This window comes from Tiliqua scincoides, chromosome 1 (genome assembly GCF_035046505.1).
Source record: "Tiliqua scincoides isolate rTilSci1 chromosome 1, rTilSci1.hap2, whole genome shotgun sequence".
Lineage (NCBI taxonomy): Eukaryota > Metazoa > Chordata > Lepidosauria > Squamata > Scincidae > Tiliqua > Tiliqua scincoides.
This window is the reverse complement of record NC_089821.1, coordinates 75,333,491-75,355,510: the sequence shown is the minus strand read 5'-3', so window position 1 is coordinate 75,355,510 and position 22,020 is coordinate 75,333,491. Positions and strand designations below refer to the sequence as shown.

General features: G+C 44.8%; 2 pseudogenes; both read left to right on the top strand.

Moving 5' to 3' along the window:
* The first annotated feature begins 7,542 nt into the window (after nucleotides 1-7,542).
* On the top strand, nucleotides 7,543-7,662 carry LOC136637226 (5S ribosomal RNA; annotated as a pseudogene).
* Nucleotides 7,663-16,043: 8,381 nt separating this feature from the next.
* LOC136637359 (5S ribosomal RNA) lies at nucleotides 16,044-16,160 on the top strand (annotated as a pseudogene).
* The last annotated feature ends 5,860 nt before the right edge of the window (nucleotides 16,161-22,020 follow it).

The window sequence follows — 22,020 nt, the reverse complement described above, 5'->3', positions numbered from 1 at the left end:
ACAGCCTGCCTCCAAGCGGGCCGCTCAGAGGCCAGGGTTTCCCACTTGTTGAGGTCCACTCCTAAGGCCTTCAAATCCCTCTTGCAGATGTCCTTGTATCGCAGCTGTGGTCTACCTGTAGGGCGCTTTCCCTGCATGAGTTCTGCACAAAGACAGTACGTGGTTACTCTTTGCCACAATCATAGGATTAGTTTTGTCCAGTGGACCACTTGCTAAGGCCCAAATCATGCAACATTAAATGCGGTTGTGCTGATAGAGGCTTGCGTTTACTCGCAAGTAGAAGCCACACTGGATTGCAAACATTGTGCATTGGGACTGGTAGGCCATTAGAAAGTGCTTAACCCCTTACTGGCACACCATTTTCACACAGAAAAGCACTGCTAAAATGACTGTTTAACCCACAAATGTCATGGAAGCAAATTAAACTTTAAATAAGTTTAATAATTAAACTATTATAAAGAATTGTTAAATAATTGCTTTGGGATGAGGGGAATTTTGTGGAGAAATGTGGAAATAAAGAGTGAAACGCCCTCTTCTCCGACACTATGATCCTAGGGCAGTGGTTCTCAAACTTTTAGGGAGATTTACTCCCAAAGTAAGTTTTTGTGGGGGAGGGGCAAGGGCAGCAATGCAATCCCCAGGATTGTGTTGCTAAGGGGCGGCGAAGAGGGTGCTTTTACTCACTTTCACTACCGTAGGGCTGCTGCAGATTCTTGGAGGCATGGGGAACCCTGTGCAGCCCTCTGCAGGGTTCCCCAATGCTTGGAACATTGATACCTGAACACGCGCAAAGCACTTCCTCATTGTGTCACAAAGAGGAAGTACTTTGTGTGCACTTATGTCTCAACGTTCCAAGCATCAGGGAACCTTGTGGAGGGCTGTGTGGGGCTCCCCATGTCTCCTGGAGCCTGCAGCAGCCCTAAGGTAGTGAAAGTGAGTAAAAGCTTGCCTCCTTGCCCCCCACCCTTAGCAACGGAATCCTTGGGTTCGCATTGCTGCCCTCTCCCCTTCCTCCGCCCCTTAAGGGATGGAGGAACCTTTACGCTAACTGGTGGGTCGTGACCCATCAGTTTGAGAACCATTGTCCTAGGTTATATTGCTTGCTATGCAAGTTGCCACCTGCTACTTGCAAATAATGGCAAGCCTCTAACTTCACTATTATTATTATTATTATTATTATTATTATTATTATTATTATTATTATTATTATTATTAACAGTATTTATATACCGCTTTTCAACTAAAACAAAGCAGTTTACAGAGAAAAATCAAATAACTAAATGGCTCCCTGTCCCAAAAGGGCTCACAATCTAAAAAGATGCAAAAGAATACCAGCAGACAGCCACTAGAACAGACAGTGCAGGGGTGAGGTGGGCCAGTTACTCTCCCCCTGCTAAAAAAAAAAGGAGCACCCACTTGAAAAAGTGCCTCTTACCCAATTAGCAGGGGTTTAATCATATGTACTTTTGCTCTTAGTAGTCATGGAAGGGAAATAGAGTGCGAGTAGTATATAGCTAGAATGCTTGTAAATGTTGGACTCATCAGTAGAGGGAGCTCTAACCTACCTCGTTATGGTGCTCTCCTGTTTTCACTGAACCTGTGTCTTTTCCCTGTCTTGTTCCACCTATATAACAACAGCTGCAGTTGTTGCAGTAAAGTTCTTGATAAAACTCAGCTCTGCTGAGTGAGGAACTGATGTATTCCTTCAGCAATGCTAGCAAGTAGAACCTGGGCTCAAGGAGCAGCTTAGCAAAAAAATCACTGGGAAATCTTGGTAGAACTGAGGCCTCTTTCAGAAGCTCATCTAAAACAATGCGGACCAACTTAAGCTAATGAATGGGGCTTATGAGCAGCTAGACTTTATCTCACTGTGTTGCAATTTTGAAATCAGGTATGTGCACTAGCCATGACCCCATGAATACCAAGGGGGAATCTGTAAACCCTCCATGTGGGCATTGGTAAACACGCAGTGCCATCCTATCCTTAGGCAGCCTGTGGAGCGTAGTAGCATCAATGTAGCCTCTGCTACTTTCCACAGGCCAGTTGGGGACTAGGCTGGTAAGGAGTGGTAAGTGAAGGAAACTTCCACTTACCTCCTCCATCACTGCCTGGGCCCCTATGGGCCTACTCAGACCTACGCCGCCTATTTTGTAGGCAAAAATCTATTAGGTTCAAGGGGGCATGTCAGGCCCAGGACAGAAGCATTGGCTCTGGTGGACATTGCTGATGTTGAGTTCTGTCACCATCCCTCCCTGACCTTCCCGCTGACTGGCCTGATCCAACCCCAGTCCACCCCTGCCAGCACTTTACCTGGCTCAGTGGCTGACCTGTAGACCACTGTTACCCACATACGGCTTTCTGCATTTTGCACTGGCAGCAGCTCTCCACAGTGGAGTGGCTGCCATGCCAGCAGCTCATGGGATTTGCTGGCAGATCACAAGATCTACCATCATATTCCACAGATAGGATTAGGACCACAGTTTCTTGTGACCACACATAGAATCCTGGTGGGCTGCATGCAGCTCTTGGATTGCTGGTTTCCCACTGTGGATCTAAATAGCCATTTAATTTTCATGAATGAGTTGTGGTGAGCCTTGGGCTTGTGTGCTCCCCCCCTCCCTTTCTTTGGGAGAAGATTGAAAGCTTCCACTTTTGGTTCTGAACAAGCTGAAATTTCCTGTTATGTCCAAACTCAGAAACTCGATTATTCTACACATAAATAATTCAAATAAACCAGGATCAAACTGTGGTTTCAGATTCTGGTTTGTAAGCTAAGCAAAATGTTTTATTTATTTAAATGATGTATAGTCTATCTGTGCTTTTTGTGTTCAGATATAAATTAGAAATTGTTGTTCAAAACTGAAAGGAGGCCATTTCGATCTCTTCCACTCATGCCTGAAGGAGAGAGAGAGTGCATGATTCATCTCACCATAACTCACTCATGATGATAAATCAGTGTTTCTCAAAGTCTGCTCCTAGGAGCTCTGGGGCTCCCTAAGACCCCTTCAGGGCTCCACCAGCATACCATAAGTGGCTGCCATCTGTCGCATGGCAGCAGGTTTCAAACCCCCCCCCCCCCGCCCCACAAGCATGTATTCACTTCCAAAGTGTTGCATTCGTGCAGTGGGGAACCCTTCCTTGCCATTTAACTTGTATGCTCTTACGGTCACTTCAGATAATAAAGCAAATACACAGAAATACCTTGTAGAAATGCAATGGCATCTGTGCTGTGTTGTAACTGCTTTGATTACGACAATATTGCTTCCAATCAACTGTTGTGACTTTGTACTCTGATTCCTTGCCCAGTTGACAGACAAAAAAATTTCTCCCCTTCCCCTCCTTTCTACCTCTTGTTTTTGTTTTACCTTCTTCTGTCTTGTTCCTTGTCTTCCTCCTTATCTGATTGAAAAAAAAAAACCACAAAAAAACCAGAAGCCTGGATTTTCAATAACTCTGCAGAGACTCCAAAGAGCAACTACGGAACATAATTTAATTACTAGAAACCTCTCTTCTTCCTGATAGTTTTGTTTGTACCACTAGAAAAGACAATCGATATATTTTTCAAACACTAATTTTTTTTTTTTTAGCTTTCATTATAATTCTTCGTTATTTCTATTTTTTTTTATCCTCATAGACAATAGGAAAAAATGCAATAAATTACTGACGGGGGAAAAACACACACAGAGCTATGGTGAAAGATGAATTTTAGTCAAAGGATTCAAGGAGTCACAGATGGAATTGCCACATTGGGGGAAGATGCTAATGAAAACGTATCTGCTGATGACACTTTCAAGCAGACTTGGCAGTATCACTGAAAATGGGGTACGGCTGCCAACTTTCTCAGCATTCTGCTCTTGATGGGTTGCACACGGTTAATGAAAAAAAGCACAGACCAACTAGAATCAGCAGACTTCTCCTCCCTTAAAATTTCCAGGGCATTAATGAGTGATGAGGTTGGATGCAAAAGAATAATTAAGCACTGCAGTAAATTAGATTGATTAAGACCAGGATCATTTCTGACATTTCTAATCCAAAGTGAAGGACAATCCAAAGCACAGGAATGTGCATTTGTGACTTATCTGAAAGGGCATCTGAGAATTAAAGATCTAAGATAAATGTGAGCCATTAATATGAGCTACCTACTTTGTATATTATTTTAGTTTATTTTTGTATGGCTTTGCCCACCCTGTTAAAGTGGCGGTGACAGGTCTGCAAAGAATTGGATTCACTGCCCTACTTATTCCCTTAGTACATTCAGGCACATGCATTTGCATGCCTGTTCGTGGTTATTATTTAAGTTACGTTCTGGAGCTAGAATAGGCATGCATAATTTGTGATCCATGAAGCCGAGTGGTGCCCACCAGCCCAGGGCCTCTGAAAGGAATTTTATCAGGGGGTTCAAAGTTTCTTTTGGGTCCCTTCCCAAAGGGGGAGGGGCAAAAGAGGGGGGAGGGTGGTGATGAAGGTGGACAGAATGGGGGTAGGGAGGGAGCAAAACAGGGCAGAGGAGGTTGGAAACAGACAGAATAGTCTTTGGAGCCCAGGTCTATCAGGCTTCCTGATGTGGAACCCAGGTCTACCTGCCTGCATAGCATCAGCAGCTAGAAACCATAACATGGGAAACCAAATGCACTCTGAAATCCTTCTTAAATATTTTAACTATATTTTAACTCCTTCATGGTAAGTGGATTTACAAGCCAAAGAGCTACTATAGCAGGCCAGTTTCCTCCCACATTTGACACTGTGTTAAGGAGGGTCATGTATGCATTCCTTGGCCCAGCACATGTGGCTAATGGCAGCAGCCACCACCACACGTCCAGGGTAGTGCCTCCAGCATCCAATGCGGGCTGCAAATTCAGGTGAGCTAAGAAAATGTAAGATCCCAGGAAATTTCTGGGGCTCCTCCTTTGCCTCCTGGGTCCCCTTTTTGACCCCAGTCCTGGGTACAAATTACCCCCTTCACCCCCCTCTCCTGGGCCCTGTACCAGTCCATGCATGGCAGCCTGTCAGCTTCTTGATAAACCCCTCGTTTTTGTTGATCCAAGCAGGCAGTAGAAACTAGAAGTTTATTGAGGACTAGGACTGCCATATTGGATGAATCCAAAACCTGAGATTTCTGAAGCATGGCGTGGTGATGTCACAAGACTGACAATCCTTGAGAAATGGGAATGGTGTTGGAATTTGGTAACAAAGCAGGCCACAGTGGTGACCCCAACAGGGCAGGAGGTCTGGTCTAGAGGGTAGAGCCTCCGTCAGCCCAAAGATAACATCAGAAGGTCGCCCGTTTGAGGACACCAGCAGCTCCCTGAATGGCTGAGAATGGCGATACCTTGAAGCAGCTGACAAGCCCAGCTGAGTGATTCCACCTGCTCTTGGTGTGAGCAAGAAGCGTCTTGGCTGCCCTTCAAGTGAGAGATGGAGCTGCTTGTCAGCTTGCGTGGGAGAACTGGAGGCCAGAAGTGAGACCAAACCAGGAAGATCCATTCTGAAATGTTGTTGGTTCTTGAAAGAGAGAACCTCTACGATTGTAAAAATCCCCTCGAGGGATTTAGAAATGCCTGCCTATGTAAACCGCCTTGAATAAAGTCAGAGGAGTAATCCGATGACCAGAAAGGTGGTATATAAATGCCTTGTTGTTGTTATTGTTGTTGTTAACATGACCTAAGATTAACCTTTAGTTCCATCTACCTGAGAAAAAAAGAAAAAGTTTGGAGAAACAAGGTCATTTTGGACAAACTAACAGCCCTGTTGAAGACTATTGTTGGACTTGTTGGCTGTGTGTGACTGGGGGACTCACAAAGTGTTTGATTTGGGCTAGAATAATGGCTCATCCATTATAATGGTTCCATTACTCCAAAAGGGGCCACATCTAAGATCTAAGAGGTGCACAATAGCCAGGGCATTGGTAGCTGTAGCACTAAGATAAATTGGAAGTGAAGTTAATGTTTAGATCACATATTTGGTTCAGCCCCAACAATCTTTGGGACACTTTGGGTTATCACAGTCTTTCAGAGCACTTTCCCCAAAGGGCATTTAGAAAATCAAAAAAATGTTTGTGAAGCACTCAGTTCCATGGAAAGATGTACAGGCGTGATAAAAGTACTATGGGACCTCGTTATCTATGGGCTTGGCATCCACAGATTTGACCAACAGCAGATTGAAATATTATTTTTTTAAAATTCTCATTCAATTATACAGCTTTCGATCACCTTGTTCGCCTTGCGCTGGCCTTGCAATACCATTAACGCAAGTTTAAACAATTTCCACATGTCTAGGGATGTTTTCCATATGACTTAGGCTGTTTCCGTATGTCAGGGTATGCAACGTTAGCCAATGTATGCAATATTTGTGCAAATTTATACAATTTCTGTAAATTCACACCATTTCTGCATATGACAAATGCACACCATCACCCCTGAACTACAAGGGATATGTGAACACAATATCAAGGTGGGTAATCAAAATCCCACCCCCGAGAGCCACCATTGTACCCAGCAATGGTTGGCCTTACACCTAACAGCCCTCCAAACCATATGCTGGAGCCATAGGATGACTATTGGATGGCATCCAAACCATAAGATGACTATTCCAGGGATCCATCTGAATAATGGCAAAGTCCCTACTGGCATGGGGGTCACAGGTCATTCATCCCAGGTCATTCTTGCCTAAATGTAACAAAGGCATTTAGGAAGAAGGATGCCCTTTCAGATTTTCCCAGGACATAGAGAGTGATTGACCCCAATGGATACCATGTCTCCCAACTCAGCTGATGTCTGTGAGGCCTCCAAACCCCCGCTGGGTGCCCCTTTTGCTGCTGCCTGTTCTGCGATGGGCAGAAGATGCTCCCATTGCCATGGTGTATGGAGCGACATGCCTGTGTGGTTCGTCCTTTTCAGACTCTTTACCAGCATTGCTTTTGTTGATCCGAATACGACTCTCTCCCAGAGTGAGCATGGAGAGAATTCTTGGCCGGTTGAGGATGCCCTTCTTCTGCAGCATCCCTGGGCTGTGTATATGGGCAACCTTCCAGCAACTGCCTGGGCCTTTCCTTTCTGGTTTTGCTGATCACACAGTGGACATTGCACCTAGCAATAAATATTGCATTTTGTAATTAAATTTTTAAATTTACAAGGTCCACACAGAAAGGGCTCTAAATTAAATAAGAGTCATTTGCATGCATTTCAATCCAAGGGACATTATTAGAGGACAGCAGCCTCCATAATGAGCTGCTTTCATTAACTGTGCCCCAGTGATTATGGCAGGCTTGTACTTCAGGAGCTGGGAAACAAGTTAGCCAGGTGAGACCAACATTGTAATTGTGCATCTTTATCCAGTGCACCTTTGCTGTGTGTCTCTCAGTCACTGGCCTTTGCCTCGTGGAAAGCAGCTGACTTGCATCTTAAGAAGATGGAAATGCTCAGCCTCAAAACCTTGCTGTTCAGTATTTCTGTTCAATCCCTAACACGACAAGAACTGCAACCTCAGAAAGGACATCTTAGCTAAATTCAGCAACCTAGTTCTCCTACTGGCTCATTCTTCAACATTTGCAGCAACTGTTACCCTGCACATGCCCGATCTTATCTGATCTCGGAAGCTAAGCAGGGTCGGGCCTGGTTAGTACTTGGATGGGAGACTGCCTAGGAATACCGGGTGCTGTAGGCTTATACCATAGTCTTCCGAGACTGAAGGTTGCCAACCATTTGTAGATGGAGAAAAGGTCTCCCTAAGTGAATTTCAATGTAACCTTCTGCAGCAGCATCTATGTACAGCAGCCATTTTCAATGACTGTGCCATTCCACACTGATGTGCTGTGAACAGTCTGCAGGTGTGCTGTGGGAGTTTGGGGGAGGGTCATTTACTGGTAGGGTCATTGGGGAATGTGAGCCCCCCACCAACAGCATGGTGTGCCTTGTCAGTTGTCAAAAAGCTGATGGTGTGCCCTGAAAATTTTAGTACTGACAAGGTGCCATGAGACGAGAAAGGTTGAAAATCACTGCTGTACAGAATTAGAGAATGACATCATGGCGGCCTGCATCCAGGTCAACATGCAGCCTTGTTTTAATATGACAGCTCATCCTTAGAATCCTGCCTTTCTCAAATGGACAAATTGGCCAGGCAGTGAATATCTCACGTAATGAGGTTTTCTCTGTATTACACAACACTAGGCAGGTCTAGCTTAATACGTGCCAAGTTCCGGTTTCATGCATCACAAATATGATATTGGCATTTTGTCCTCTATGGGGGAGGAGACATTATTCATAGTTAGCCCACAAAGCAATTTTTCCAGCTCCTTGGCTATTCGTTTCTATGACTGCCAATTAACAGCTGTCAGTGTAGTTTATGTTGGAGGTTGATGAGGATTGAAGTTCTGGCAGGCTGGAGATTTTGCTCAAGTCCTCCAGTTAAAAATGATGATCTCCCAAGCAGAACAAACAGTTCAGCCTTGCAAAGAATTCATTCTTGTAGATACCCTAATACTTCTGGTACATGCCCAATACAGGACATGAACGTGTAGCTTTCTTTGGAACTTCAAAGTATGGAATTTGTTTGTTTGTTACATTAAAATCATTACATTATAGACATATAGGAGTCACTTGCTGCTTATGACTTAGCCTCACACATGCTGCTAGCCGTTCAAAGATCTAAACGGGGTGGCCAAACTTGCTTAACATAAGAGCCACATACAATGAACTTCAGATGCTTGAGAGCCGCAAGAGAAGTGTATGAAAGCCATAATATTTGTTTTCATCTGCCATGCATGCTCTGCAGTTGTTGCTTTACATGTTTGTTTGTCTTATGCTTGTTTTTAAATTCTGTGATATGAACCATCTTGGGTACTTTGGAAACAAAGCAGAACTGTGAGATATAATTTTTTTATGAGTAAATAAACAACAAAACAATGTATACATTTTCATCTTGCATCCACCTCTGCAAAATCCAAAAGAGGAATTGAAAGTATAGAGTAGCATGTGGTGCCTTCTTACATTTAGCAGGGGGAAAGCAGATTTCCCTTTCCACCCCAGCATAGTGGCTGTTCCTGATGTCTCTACTGTGTCTTATTTAGACTGTGAGCTCCTTGGGGGCAAGGAACCATTGATTTATTTCTGCTTTGTGAACTACTTTAGTTGAAAAATGGTATAGAAATAATCTGATTAATAAGAATACAGGCGACCCTCGTTATCTACAGGGGTTCCATTTCCGGAACCCCTGTAGATAACGAGATCCATGGATCATTAAATCTGCAGTTTAGGGCTCCCCAAACCCTCCAAATGTCCAGAGGGTGTTCTGACAGCCTATTCTGATGGGCTTCCCTAGGCCCCAGAATGCTTGTTTCGGGCAAAATAACTGTGACTTCCGGTTTCTTGGTGGAAACTGGAAGGGAGGTTTTTATGCCCTTATAAGGCATTCTGAGGCCAGGGAAGCCCTGTGCATTCTGAGGCCAAGGAAGCTTCCTCCGACCTCAGAATGCCTTATAAGGACATTAAAACGGCATTTCCAATTTTCCCGAGAAACAGGAAGTCACTTTTTTTAACAGGCATTCTGAGGGTCAGCCTCCCTGGGCCTAGATCACCCTCCGGACACAACTAGAGCATCGCTCCAGTTGCATTTGGAGGATCCAGGTGCCCATTTGGTTCGCAACCCACGGATGATTAAATCTGTGGGCACTAAACCAATGGATAACAAGGTCCTACTGTAATACTATTTCTTACGACTTGAAAATTGTTTTCCTTATAAGTGAACCACTTGCTATAGCTTGATAAAAATTGTGAGTAAATATATTGTGAGTGGGAAATAGGAGGGGGCCACCAGGAGATGGAAAAATTTGCCTTGGGCACCAAATCCAGACTCTAGACTGCCAGTTACCATTCAGTTTTGCACTGTCTGGATGAGATGGGTGGGTGAGAAAGAAAAAAGCAGGTCTTAATTTAAAGGCTGCTGATAAGAAATCAGTACTTTCAGGCATATGTTCATAACTGATGAATATTTGTGTAGAACAAAAGAACAATGCAAAGACTGCTCTACTTTGAACAATAAATAGCCCAGTCTAATCCCTCTTATTTAAACCTTGGCTATTTTAACCCGCTAATTTTCTTAAAGCCATTAATGGAGACAGATTTACATCGTAGCACTCCTGTATAAATTGCACTTCTATTTGTCTGAACAGCTGAATATCGAGATGTGTGCCAGTATATTTGGAAAAATAAGCCTGTGTGCCGTTAGTTCATTGATTTCTCTACATGGTACACATCTCTGAAAGAGCAAAGTGGTTTTCTCCATCCTTTAAACTTCAGAGAAATGGAAGTCTAAGATAATTCAAAATAGCATACAATAATTTCTGTTCCTCCGGACTTGTTCTGTGCAAAACAACTCATTAAAAGGAAATAAAAATAGGATTCCTCCTCTGCTGAGTATCCTTTTTTATCATTTTTGTTCTCTATTAAAAATAAACTGAAGCTAACAAGCACTCTTCTTTTGTTGTATGCATGGGGGCAAATTCATGTTGCCAAGTACAGGGAGAGGAGTGCCACATAGGATGGAAAAAGGATGTTTGTCGTGTGCCCACCAGGTGCTCTTGAAATGGCTACTGCGGGTCTAAGGGACAAATGAGGATTGGCAGATATACTATTATCTGGAACCCAGGAGCCTAAGCCAATTTGTGACTCCTGGATTTCTATTTCATTACTCCTGGGTGTGTGTCTGTTGCATATTTGCAGACACAAGGTGCCTCTTCAAATGGTACTGCCAACACTCCAGATGCTACTGCCAAGGTGACTGCAACACAGTCTTGCAATATTGCATATACTGGGGATTGGTTTCATCCCTCCAAATAGAACGGTGTTCTCCAAAGTGGAAACTGCTACATGCCAGTAGTTGGTGGGCCACTGTGAGTTAGAGGAAGCTGGACTAGATGGGCCTATGGCCTGATCCAGCTGGGCTGTTCTTATGTTCTTAGTGGTGTCTTCGGCACTGACAGAGCTGATTGTTCCACTCGGGAGCCTCTCTTTCACACTGCAGTTTGCCCTGACCTTTGCACTGGCCAACCTCTTCTGGGGTCTGTCGCCTGAGCAGGCTTTGTGGACATATGTGGCTAGCTGACGCAAAGGTCAGGGGCGATCTGTGACACAAAAGAGGGGTCACCGGGGCAGAATGGTAAGCTCCATTCACCTAGGGGAAGGATTGCGGTAGGTGCCAGATCCAGCCCATGGGCTGGGGTTTGGCACCTGCTGAAACAGATTATGCATTCAGTTGCAAATCTGAATGCCTATCCACAACTCCTTTCTGTCCCAACAACGTTACTGTTTGATCAGCCCCTTGTGATTAAAGAGGCACATTTACCCAGAAGGGGCGCATCCTGGCCCCCCTTTTATGTCTGGGTCAGCTTCCTTCATTGCATAATCTTTAACCAAGAAGGTCTAGCAGTGCATGAAGAGGGATGGTTCATCCAAACCACACACTCTCATTTGCAGTTACGGAAGCTGATTTGGAAGCAAGGAAAGGGGCCAGGATGTATGCATGCCCTGCACATGCTTATTTTTAATACGGGGCTTGTCAGGGCAACCAAATATCATCTGAACCAGACCAATGTCAACCACGTGTGACTGGATGGGGTGAAACAGCATTAGCCTGGTTTCCTCGGCAACAAGAATACATTTCCTCTCCTACCCAAATATCTTTGTAGACAATTTCATATTCTTTCACAAGGGGGTGTGAAACATCATCCAAAGGGAGTGCATGCTCTGCAGTGTGAAAATAGTCACAAAACATTTCCTGCATTTTGGCCCACCACTAGCTTAGGCATTCAGTAGAGACACATTATTAAGTTTTTCCTGGATTCTCCCAGTTTAGGCTGCTGAGGTGGAAGGTGACGGAGTGTCATGTTGATCCTCCACACAAAAATACCTTTCTGGAGCAGTTGCGGACCTGCCATAGGCTTAGATGGGGCAAAAGCCCTGGGCATGAGCCTCTAGGACCCTGCGGAAGCCTCTTTGAGGCTCCTGACGGGGTTGGAAACTGTGCTTCCAGTTTCCCAGAAACACAGTTTATGGTTTCAGAGAGGTTCCCCAAAGCATCCCTGGGTTGTGTGAGGCTCTGTGAGCCTTAGGTGAGTAGAGGGGTGCAGATTTTCACAGGGGGGGCACCATCGCGGACCTTTGTCCCGGGCACGGGGCTGGGGAGGTTCACCGCTGTTCTGGAGATGGAGAAAACAGCATGTCAATGATCAGGTGAGGCTGAAACATCCTCCGCAACACCCTCATTTGTACATGAAAGGCGATATTTAGGGGGAGATTTATTGCAAACAAGTAATGTGCCACCTACAATGTAAAGTAGTGCAGTGCAAGGGAGAACCGGATCCTGCTGAGTATATAAAGTGATCTCAAAGATATTGTAACAATAATCTATAGTAAGAACTTCCAGTCAAAAATTGGTAGTAGTGTGGACAAATCCCATGTCCTCTTCAAATGGAGTGAATTCAAGGGAGGCATGAAAAAATATGGCATAAAAATCCAAACAATTTACTGCAATGGAGGGGCAGCATATTTTCATCTTCCTTCCAGCTTTATTTTCCCTGCGTACTCTTTAAATGTAGTGGTGACAGTCACAGAACATGTGGTCCCCTCTATTTTTCCCTCCCACAATGCCCCAGATGTTGCATCACAGTACCTGGGGCATTGTGGAGAAAGACGGTGGCCAGGAGACTAAAGATTTAAAAGAAAGAGAAAAATGTGGCATTGTGGGGAAAAGGACCAGTGACAGGCAGTAGGACATCAAGAGGAGCTCTATAGTAGCTGCTCCCAAATTTAATGAGTACATAGGAAAAAAGGTATCAAAAAGAAGACAAAAGAAATGTACAGTTGCCACTACTGCAGTGCTAAGCCCCATTTTGGAACCATGTTAGTTTTTTTCTCCTCTACTCCAGTTGTGGACCTGCCATTAGGTCTGATGGGCAAAAGCCCCGGGCACAAGCCAATAGGGCCCTGTGGAAGCCTCTCCGAAGCTCCCAACGGGGCCAGAACCTGTGCTTCCAGTTTTCTGGAAGCACAGTTTAATGTGTCGGTGAACCTCAGAGAGGCTTCCTGATGTGGATGGAGGTCGCACAAGGCTCCGTGAGCCTCAGGTGAGTGGGGGGGGCAACTTTTTGTGCGGGGGGGCACCATCATGGACCGTTGCTCTGGGCACAGGGCTGGGGAGGTCCACCGTTGCTCTACTCCAAATTTCCCTACCTTTGCACCCTGTGAAGAAATTGAGAACTTCAGAGGGCCATTGCGTCCCATCCCTTTTCATAATGTGTGTCAAATTGTTGCCACTTTTGGCAGCATTGTCAACTATGTGTCTCAAGAATGTGTAGTAAAACCTTTTCCACAATGAAGCAAACAAACAAGTCATTGGTCAAATGTGGAGGAAAAGAAAATCTTTGAACTAGATCCAAAATATGATGAAATGGAACATGTTCCCACTGCACTCAAATGAAACTTTATGCCTACGTAAGCCTGTCGTTGGGTTGGAAGCAGCAGTATGCATTTAAGACACACAAAGACACAAAATGTCAGTGACTTCTTATTTCTCAATCGATACATATATTGAAAATGTAATGTAACATGAGAGCAAGAAAAAGGAGAGTAACTAACACCAGCTTTCATCCAGATTTGGATGCCTGGCCAATTAATAGTATAAAGAATATAGTCAGGGGTTTGGGGGGTGGGTGGGAAAAAAATCTTACAAATGAAATGAAGTTCTATTTCTTGGTACAATGAAAAAGCAGTGATTCTGTCAAATTCCACTATAGCCAAGAATCAGAGGTGCCAGACAGTTAGGATAGAAGCATTTTTGTTCCAAATCTTCAATGTGGTGAACACGTAGTGTAAACAAGACTCCAAACCTTCACCTGTTTTCCCTACTGGCTTGCTGCATTGGAGATCTGGAGTATGGAACTATAGCAGGGGTTAGCGATGTCCCCAGACTGTACTAAATCTCAGACTTTCTCTGTTCAGAGGCTGGACATGCTTAAAAATGTTTTGCTATTCTAGGCTTGTTTGGGAATGCTCTCAGTGGATTTCAGAATCCATTCCAATTTCTTTCATCCATCTGCCCAAACTGTTTGGAGCAAAACCGAGCAGTCCTGTTCATCAAAACCATCCACATATCAACCTCTGGGAGTTGAATAGTGATCAGTGAGACCCACAGAGTGCACAAAACACAACCATTAAGTATTTACAAAGGAAGTTGTATTAGAGCACATGTTGTGTCCCCTACATCTTGGGTTACATTCTCATTTCTTCCATGAATGGGAGGAGTTCTGTTTGCACCGAGCTAGTGGGTCAATTTTTGCAAATCTCTCCTTCCCTTTGCAGCCGCCTGCACTCCCTAAAAATCTGTTCCTGAGCGGTGAAGGACCTTATTCTGCCTATTATAAAAATATTAGCTCAATCCTAACTAACCCTCCCACCAACACACCAACTCTAATGGAATATGGACTATATCCTATGGGGGGCAGTCATGGTGTGTCTCCTCATAATAAGAGAACTTTTGTTCCTTTTCCTGGGACAAGCTTCTGCTACCCAAATGGGTCGACTCAGATCTGTGCCAGCCATTTTGCTGGCACAGAACCAAGGAGATTAAAGGAGAGAGAATAGAGATAGGATCCACTCTCTCACTCCCCCATTCTGCCTCCTGTCCCCCTCCCAGCATAGACACCCTCATTACTCCTCCTCCCCGCCCCATTTCTCCCACCTCAGTCCTCTGCACTGGCTTCCTTGTGCTCCCACAGGTAACTGGCTATGGCCAGGAGCCCATGGCACCAGTTCCAAAACGGCTGCTGTCAACATGCTGTGCACAACGCTGTATGGCCATTTACGCCAGCTGTTGTACACCAGCTTAGTTAGGATTGGGCCATAAGATGAGGCACAGCACTCACAAACTTGGGACAGGAGACTGTCCCACAAATCTCTGAAGCAGCATCAGGAACTCTCTACTTAAAATCTGCAGTCCGTGACGTATTTGCAGTCACTGGATGACTGCACGTAGCACTTACTCCTGTATTTAGACAGTACTCAAGTGGCTCTCCAGCAAAAAGCCGCACGTTGTTGTTTCTGACAATCCTCATTTAGATCACATTCCAGCAGCTTTTTCCTGAGACAAGATGCCAAGAAATCCCCATGTTAGATTTGCTATCTAGTTTTACCTTGCGAGGGCCATTATTTCCCCCCTTGCTTTTGCATTAATGCCAGCAAACAGAAGCCTATTTGTGAGAATTACCGCTTAAGGTGATTCTGCCAACATATCCCCCAAAGCTTTCCTTTTCAAGGTAAAAATCCTTCAAGTGGATGTCAGAGGTCAAGAGATATAAAGATTTCTTTGGTAGTAAGTGCATAAAAGAAACATCTAATTGTCTTTATAACCAGAGAGGAAAGAGATCCAAAATGCCCTTTAAAGCTGTTAAAGTGAAGTGTGAAGACATTTAGGGAGACAACTAAAATGTCAATTTGTTATAGCCCTTGGCTCAGCCTGCTCCAAGCCTTAAACTATATTTTGGTACACACGTTCCGTTTACGGCCTTCTAACTATTTACTCATCACCATCAACCATGTAATTTAACTTGGGGAGAAGCATCTCTCATAGATACCCATAATTATTTGTGCCTTGTTTACGTTATACAAAAGGAGGAATTTTGCAGTCCTCGTTAAATGAATCCCAAATGCTCAATTCTACCCAGCTGCATGTTGCTTTGACGTCTGTGGTGGAAACTGGAACTGCAGCTCCCCTGAAATGTAAAAGACGTGAACTCATGCAGTAGAAGGGCTGTGGCTTTACAGGAATCAGTTGCCAACCCTGGCAGCATAGTATTGCTGGGCCGCCTTGCTTGTTCTGGTAGGGTAGCTATAGGCGGAGCACACAGTAAGTATAGCAGGTGCCCCAAGTCGCGGTGTAAGCAGCTCTTCCCACTCACTGTTGGAGCCATTCTGAGCAGCAGCAGGAACATGCTCTGCTGGTGAGCAGGAGGGGCTGCTTACATAGCGCATTAGGGTGACCGTGATACTGTTGTAGACAGCAACCGTTACCCTGCACATGCCCGATCTCGTCTGATCTCAGAAGCTAAGCAGGGTCAGGCCTGGTTAGTACTTGGATGGGAGACCGCCTGGGAATACCGGGTGTTGTAGGCTTATACCATAGTCTTTCGAGACTGAAGGTTGCCAACCAATCCTGTTGTGCTCCCCCTATAGCTACGCTACTGGCTTGTTCTCCTGGAGTACACTTTCTGGAAGAAAAAGATGGTTTTCTTTAGGAGGAAGCATCAAATTATTTACTCCCCTTAGCATGCCGTTTTCCAGTGAGATAATACTTGGAGGTAAAATGCGCCAAGTGATGAATGGACTATTGGATTGACCTCTAATCTGGGAATTCAGGTGGAAACATGACTTCATAAACAGAATTATTGTGTCCAATACAAAATCCCCTTCTGAGGACATTCAAAGCAGCTGTTATCTGATGAGAACATTACCTTTACCAGTGTATTTTGCAGAAACGGCTCAGGTGTTACATTAGCGTGACAGCAAAACATATATATGCGCAGGCCTAATACACCTTACAGATGTTCCCTTTGCTCAGCATGGTAACAAATGCCAGGTGCTCTTTGCATTTCTCTGTGAGCACATCCCACATGCCTGGGGAATGGAAAACATCAAAACGCTTTGTGTCTACTCTGGTCATGCAGATTTATATCCTTGAGATGCTCCTAGATCTATAACTGATCCTGCATCTTCAGGGCAGAATGTTGTCAAGGGGAATTTTCACCAGCTCCTGCTGAGATTTTTCTTTGGGGTTTTTCTCACAGCCCACTCTTAAGCTTCCTGCATGTCCTTGTTCCTGGCCCTCTGCTGGCAGTGACTGCTCTAAAGCAGTCAGCGCCAGTCACGAAAAAGGACACTGCCAGTGCACTATTTAGCACACTGCTAGCAGTGCTGGCAGGAAGTCCTGTACCTGCCTGCCTGCGTTGGAGCTTCTGCCAATGATAGATGAAGTAGGTAAGTCAGTGGAAGAGGGGGAGGGGTGGTGGGATGGCAGAACGGGGCATGGAGGGGACAAAACACGACAGGGTGAGGATGGGGAGGGGTGCCTAGGATCAGCACCACTGATATCCTAACCCCCTTCCCAGACCCAGTCTGTGGCGTGGGTCAACACAGATGTGTAACAGCAAAATAGCCATCACAAGTACAAGTTGACCTCCATCATGGAGGTTTACCTCTGGGTAAGGGAATGATTGTTCCCTTACCTAGAGATGACCTCTGCAACTGACCCCCACCACTAGCACCATAGGACACAGCAGTTGCCATTAGGGTGGCAACATAAATCCAACATAAAATCTAAACGAGTAGATGTTCAAAATAGAGACTACCTCAGATTTAAAAAGGAGCATCATTAACAGAAGTTTTTCACATACAAAAATCTGACACCCCCCCCCCCACTCACACACAGAGGGTGCAATGAGTCAGACCATTAACATCCACTATCAAGCTGCACGTTGCTTGCCATGCTTCATTTGTACTGATTTATGGCTAGATGTGTGTGTGTCTATGTGTGTCTGTGTACCATAGGTGATTTTGTTTTTTCCCCCCTGAAATCTTACTGAAGACCTGCATCTGAAAGAAAAGCAGAGGGGAGAGAGTGCAGAAGGAAGATGTCTGCAAACAAGGACACATAAAAATGTATGAAGAGCAGTCCAATGTGGATTTAAGTATTTAGACAATTTACCTAAGTTAATCTGTCCTTAATCAAAGTTAATCTGCCATAAATCTCCTTTCTTATTGCCATTCAGAACAGGAGAGCTTGTCATGATAGAAAATAAGTGGAAGTCTCGATTATTTTCCTAAGGTACTCAGGCTGCAATCCTAACCAGTTTTTCAGCACTGACGTAAGGGCAATGCAACTCCAAGGTAGTGGAACGAACATTGCCCTACCTTGAGGAGGCCTCCATGACTGCCCCCCAACTGCAGAATGCAGCACATGCCCCACTGGCACAGCTAGGCCAGTGCTGGAAAGTTGGTTAGGATTGCGCCCATAGTCTCTGTTTTCAAAACTTCCATGTACCATGCAATCTTGGAGGCAGTTCTTTTCACACCCAACAGCCATTGCACCGTGTGGGGGAAAAGCATCTAGTCTCAGTGGAGTACAAACATATAAGTTACAGAGGGATCTTGGGGCAGCTCCACTTCTACTTGCTTGTATTTTTCCTGCTCCTATCTGCTCAGAAATATTGTGCCCATAGGACTTGGAAAGATGGGATAATCTGTTAGCATTACTTCTTGCAGAATACAGACTTCATCAGCTGTACTATGGCCCAAACTTACATGCATGGGCCGCTAGTGGAACTAGCATTCCATCGGTGGGACATACTTTATGACTGTTGCAAATGGCCTGCAGGCAGTGCACAAAGCCAGAGAAGTCCCATGCACAGCAGTGGGATATGAAGTGCCTGCTAGACGGGATAGGGTTGCAGGAGGAGCTGGCAACCAGCATGGGTAACTTGCACAAGATGCTATCCCCTCTAATAGAGCTGGCACACTCCCTTTCTCTCCTTGGACTTGCACCAACTAAAGAGCTGGCGCAGATCCGAGGAGAACCATTGGCAGTCAAGGGGTTTGTGGAAAGGTAAGAGCTTCCCAAACCGCAGCTCCCCCTCCCTGCAGGATACAGCCAAGTCCTTTTGGTATGGCTGCATCAGTGGAGGGGTATTATGGGACTGCTAGTTTTATGACTGATAAGCTCTGTCTCCAGGGTATATGGAGAGGGCTAGCATGGACCAATGTGGACTGATAGCCTGTGTGGTTTAGTAGTAAGTGCTAGATTAGGACCATGGAGACTCAGGCTCAAATCCCCTTTCAGCCATGCTTGTTCTTGGGCCAGTCACTAGCTCTCAATTTAATCTACCTGACTGAGAGCTGTTGTGCAGCTACAATGGCACGTGGGTGGGAGAGAAAATGATGTATCTCATGCTGAGCTCCTTGGAGAAAGAGCATGATAAAAATACAATAATGGATGCAATAGAGGGGTGCTATGGGCAATGGGAACCATCATCTGGAGAAAGATCAGCAATCAACTATATACTTATCTAGAATATTTTAAAATTTCACTTTTTCCGTTTTACTGCATTTGTTTTAAATTCTTGCTGCCCAGTCCAAGAGTTTGGGATGAAATGAGTTAGATCTTTAAATGAAGTAAAAGAACTTACAAAGTAGCAATAAGTACTGGGAGAAGAAATCTAAAGTTGTTTTTTTTTTGTTTTGTTTTTTTTACTTTTTCTTGTACAGTCTTAGTGGGGTTAGGTTATGCTCTGTGTGTGTGTGTCATGATGAACCCCCGCACTTCAAAATTTAGCACTTACACCACTTGCCCCTGGAAATCTGGGTGTCCTCACTAGGCAACAGGGAGAGAGGTCTCCAAGGCAGTCCCCCTCTGCTTTGGTGGTGGCAATGATTTCTAGCATTTAACCTAGAATAAGATTGAATTTAGGGAGGAAAGAGAGCATCAGGTTCAGGGGCCCCTGGCTTCAATCACCACAAAAAGGACAAGAAAAAAAGAACCATGGAAAAAATGAACAATGCTGGGAAAGAATTGCTTCATACAAATCATTCAAAGACTGAGAGATTCAAAAGCTAGCAATTGAACTCCTTAATACCTAATGGAACTGGAATCTCAATGAACATTCAGGAACACTTACAGGGGACCATCAAGAAGAATTGGAGGTTGTCACAAGATAATATTCTCTTGATAATGTTCAATGGCAAGATAATGTTGCAATTTTGGATTTTTTTTTTTTGAAATAGGAAATTAACAGCCCAATCTTCTGGCTCACTAATGATAGCAGAAGTCGCGCTCCACTGTTGTAAGTACCACAGCACCACCGCAAATTGCATACTGCTGCAGAGCGCAAGGGAGTTAGCAGCAGAAGGGGATGTTCAGGGCAGGGAGGGATGGGTAGATCCTTGTGGCAGTGACATGCACCAGGATCCTATCCCCAATTTTTTAGCCCAAACCATCCCCTTTGTCTCCTTGGACACACACCAGCTACATAACTGGTGTTGGACAAAAGAGTCCCATAGGAAGGCCTACAAAAGGATAGTGATTGACCTTCTGGTCTCCACCCCGCTAGCACAGCTTGCAGTGCATGCTCCGTGCATGCTATAGCATGGGAGGGGATTGGATTGGGCTCTTACAGCCCAATCCTACCAAAGTTCCCCTGTGTCGATGCAATGGCACCAGCATCCTATAGGAGAATTTAGCAGGTGCAAAGTCTCCTCGGGGTAAGGTAACATTTATCCCCATTGCCCTGAGGAAACCGCTAGACTGCTATGGGTTAACTCAGACCAGCGCTAGTGATATCGCTGGCACAAGTCCTTTTTGATCCATGTCAGAAGATCAGGCCTGGGAAGGAGGGTAGGATACGGTGCACACCAGCACCGTCAATTCCACCCCTCTCCTGGGTCTGATTCACTCATCCCCTGCCCCTATTGCTGCCCTTCCCCAGCCCCGTAACATCCCTCCCCTCCCCTCCCTACCCCTGTGCTGCACAGAGCAGAACTTATCTACTCTGGCAGGTGTCCTCCACTGTGCTAGTGCACGAGGGAATGTTCTGGCTTTTCCACCAGTGTGTCTACAGATACTACTACTACAGGCACCTTTTTGATGACTCGTGCCTGCACAGCACATGCTCCGCTGGTGCAAATCAAGGATAGGATTGTGCTATTAGTCCAGGACAGGGGTGTCCAAAGTTTTTGGCAGGAGGGCCACATTGTCTCTCTGACTCTGTGTTGGGGACCGGGGAAAAAAAAGAATTAATTTACATTTAAAATTTGAATAAATTTACATAAGTTTACATAAATGAAAATATTAAAGATGGAACTTATATGAATGAATGAAGATCTTGAATTGCTCAAGATCTATAAAATCTATATTGCTCAAGATCTATAAGAATTGCTCAAGGCCTATAAAAGGCCTTGCACAAAGCAAGGCTGACTTTTCCTTTGCTGCCGCTACTGCAACACAGATGTGAAACAACAAGCAGTGGAGGGAGCCCTCATCCACAGTTCATGCGTCAAACGTCAAACAGTTTGAGACATCAAACAGTCGCCCTCACGCTGAGAGCAGTTGTGTTGGGCCAGTGTGGACTCCAACAAATCTCCAGAGGGCCAGAGGCTCATTGGAGACTGGGGGCTCCCTGAGGGCTGCATTGAGATGCCTTGAGAGCCACAAGTGGCCCCAGGGCTGGGGTTTGGGCACCCCTGGCCCAAGACAATAATGATTGTATTGCAAGGGTGTTCAAGTTGCCCTACTCCTTTTATCTAGTTGAAAGTTGGTGAAATTATTTGACAGACCTGCGAAAGTATTTCAAGGGCCTGAAGAGTTATGCTAGGATGATCCTTTGTTTGTACTGTCCCACAGAAACAGCAAGAGACCTAGAGATCTCTCTCAATGCACTGTCAGTGGTCTTTCTGCTTTAAGAGCCAGCGTGAAAGTAGATGAGATGAAAAAGGGAAGGGAGAGGGAAAAAATGACTTGGGGAGCTCCTGTTTCTCCTTTTTAAATTCATTAAAGACATTTTTCTTATAGGAAAGAGGTTGAAGTTGTGGGCTGAGAACCCAGTGAAAGAAGTTATGTAAGAAGATCTTTACAAAACTGGATCATAAAATATTCCAGGGTACTTTCCCCATAAAAGCTAATAACATTTGCTTTATTGCCTGAGTGCAACACGAAGTATCCATTAGGAATCCCATTTCTTGTCTGTGTGTATGTGTATGTGCATGTGTACGGATTGGAGGGAGAATTATATATAACAAATGGAAATAGCAGCTACAGGCAAAATTCACCCATGGTAAAGAACATGATGCTCAGGAAGCAACCATAAATATAGATGAGACTTTCAGCTTCATGGCCAAAGAGGAGATTGTGGCATCAATTTAGAAGCAGCCCTCCCTTATGCTGATATACGTATAAAAAAAAATTATATGAAGTCTGGGGTAGGATTTA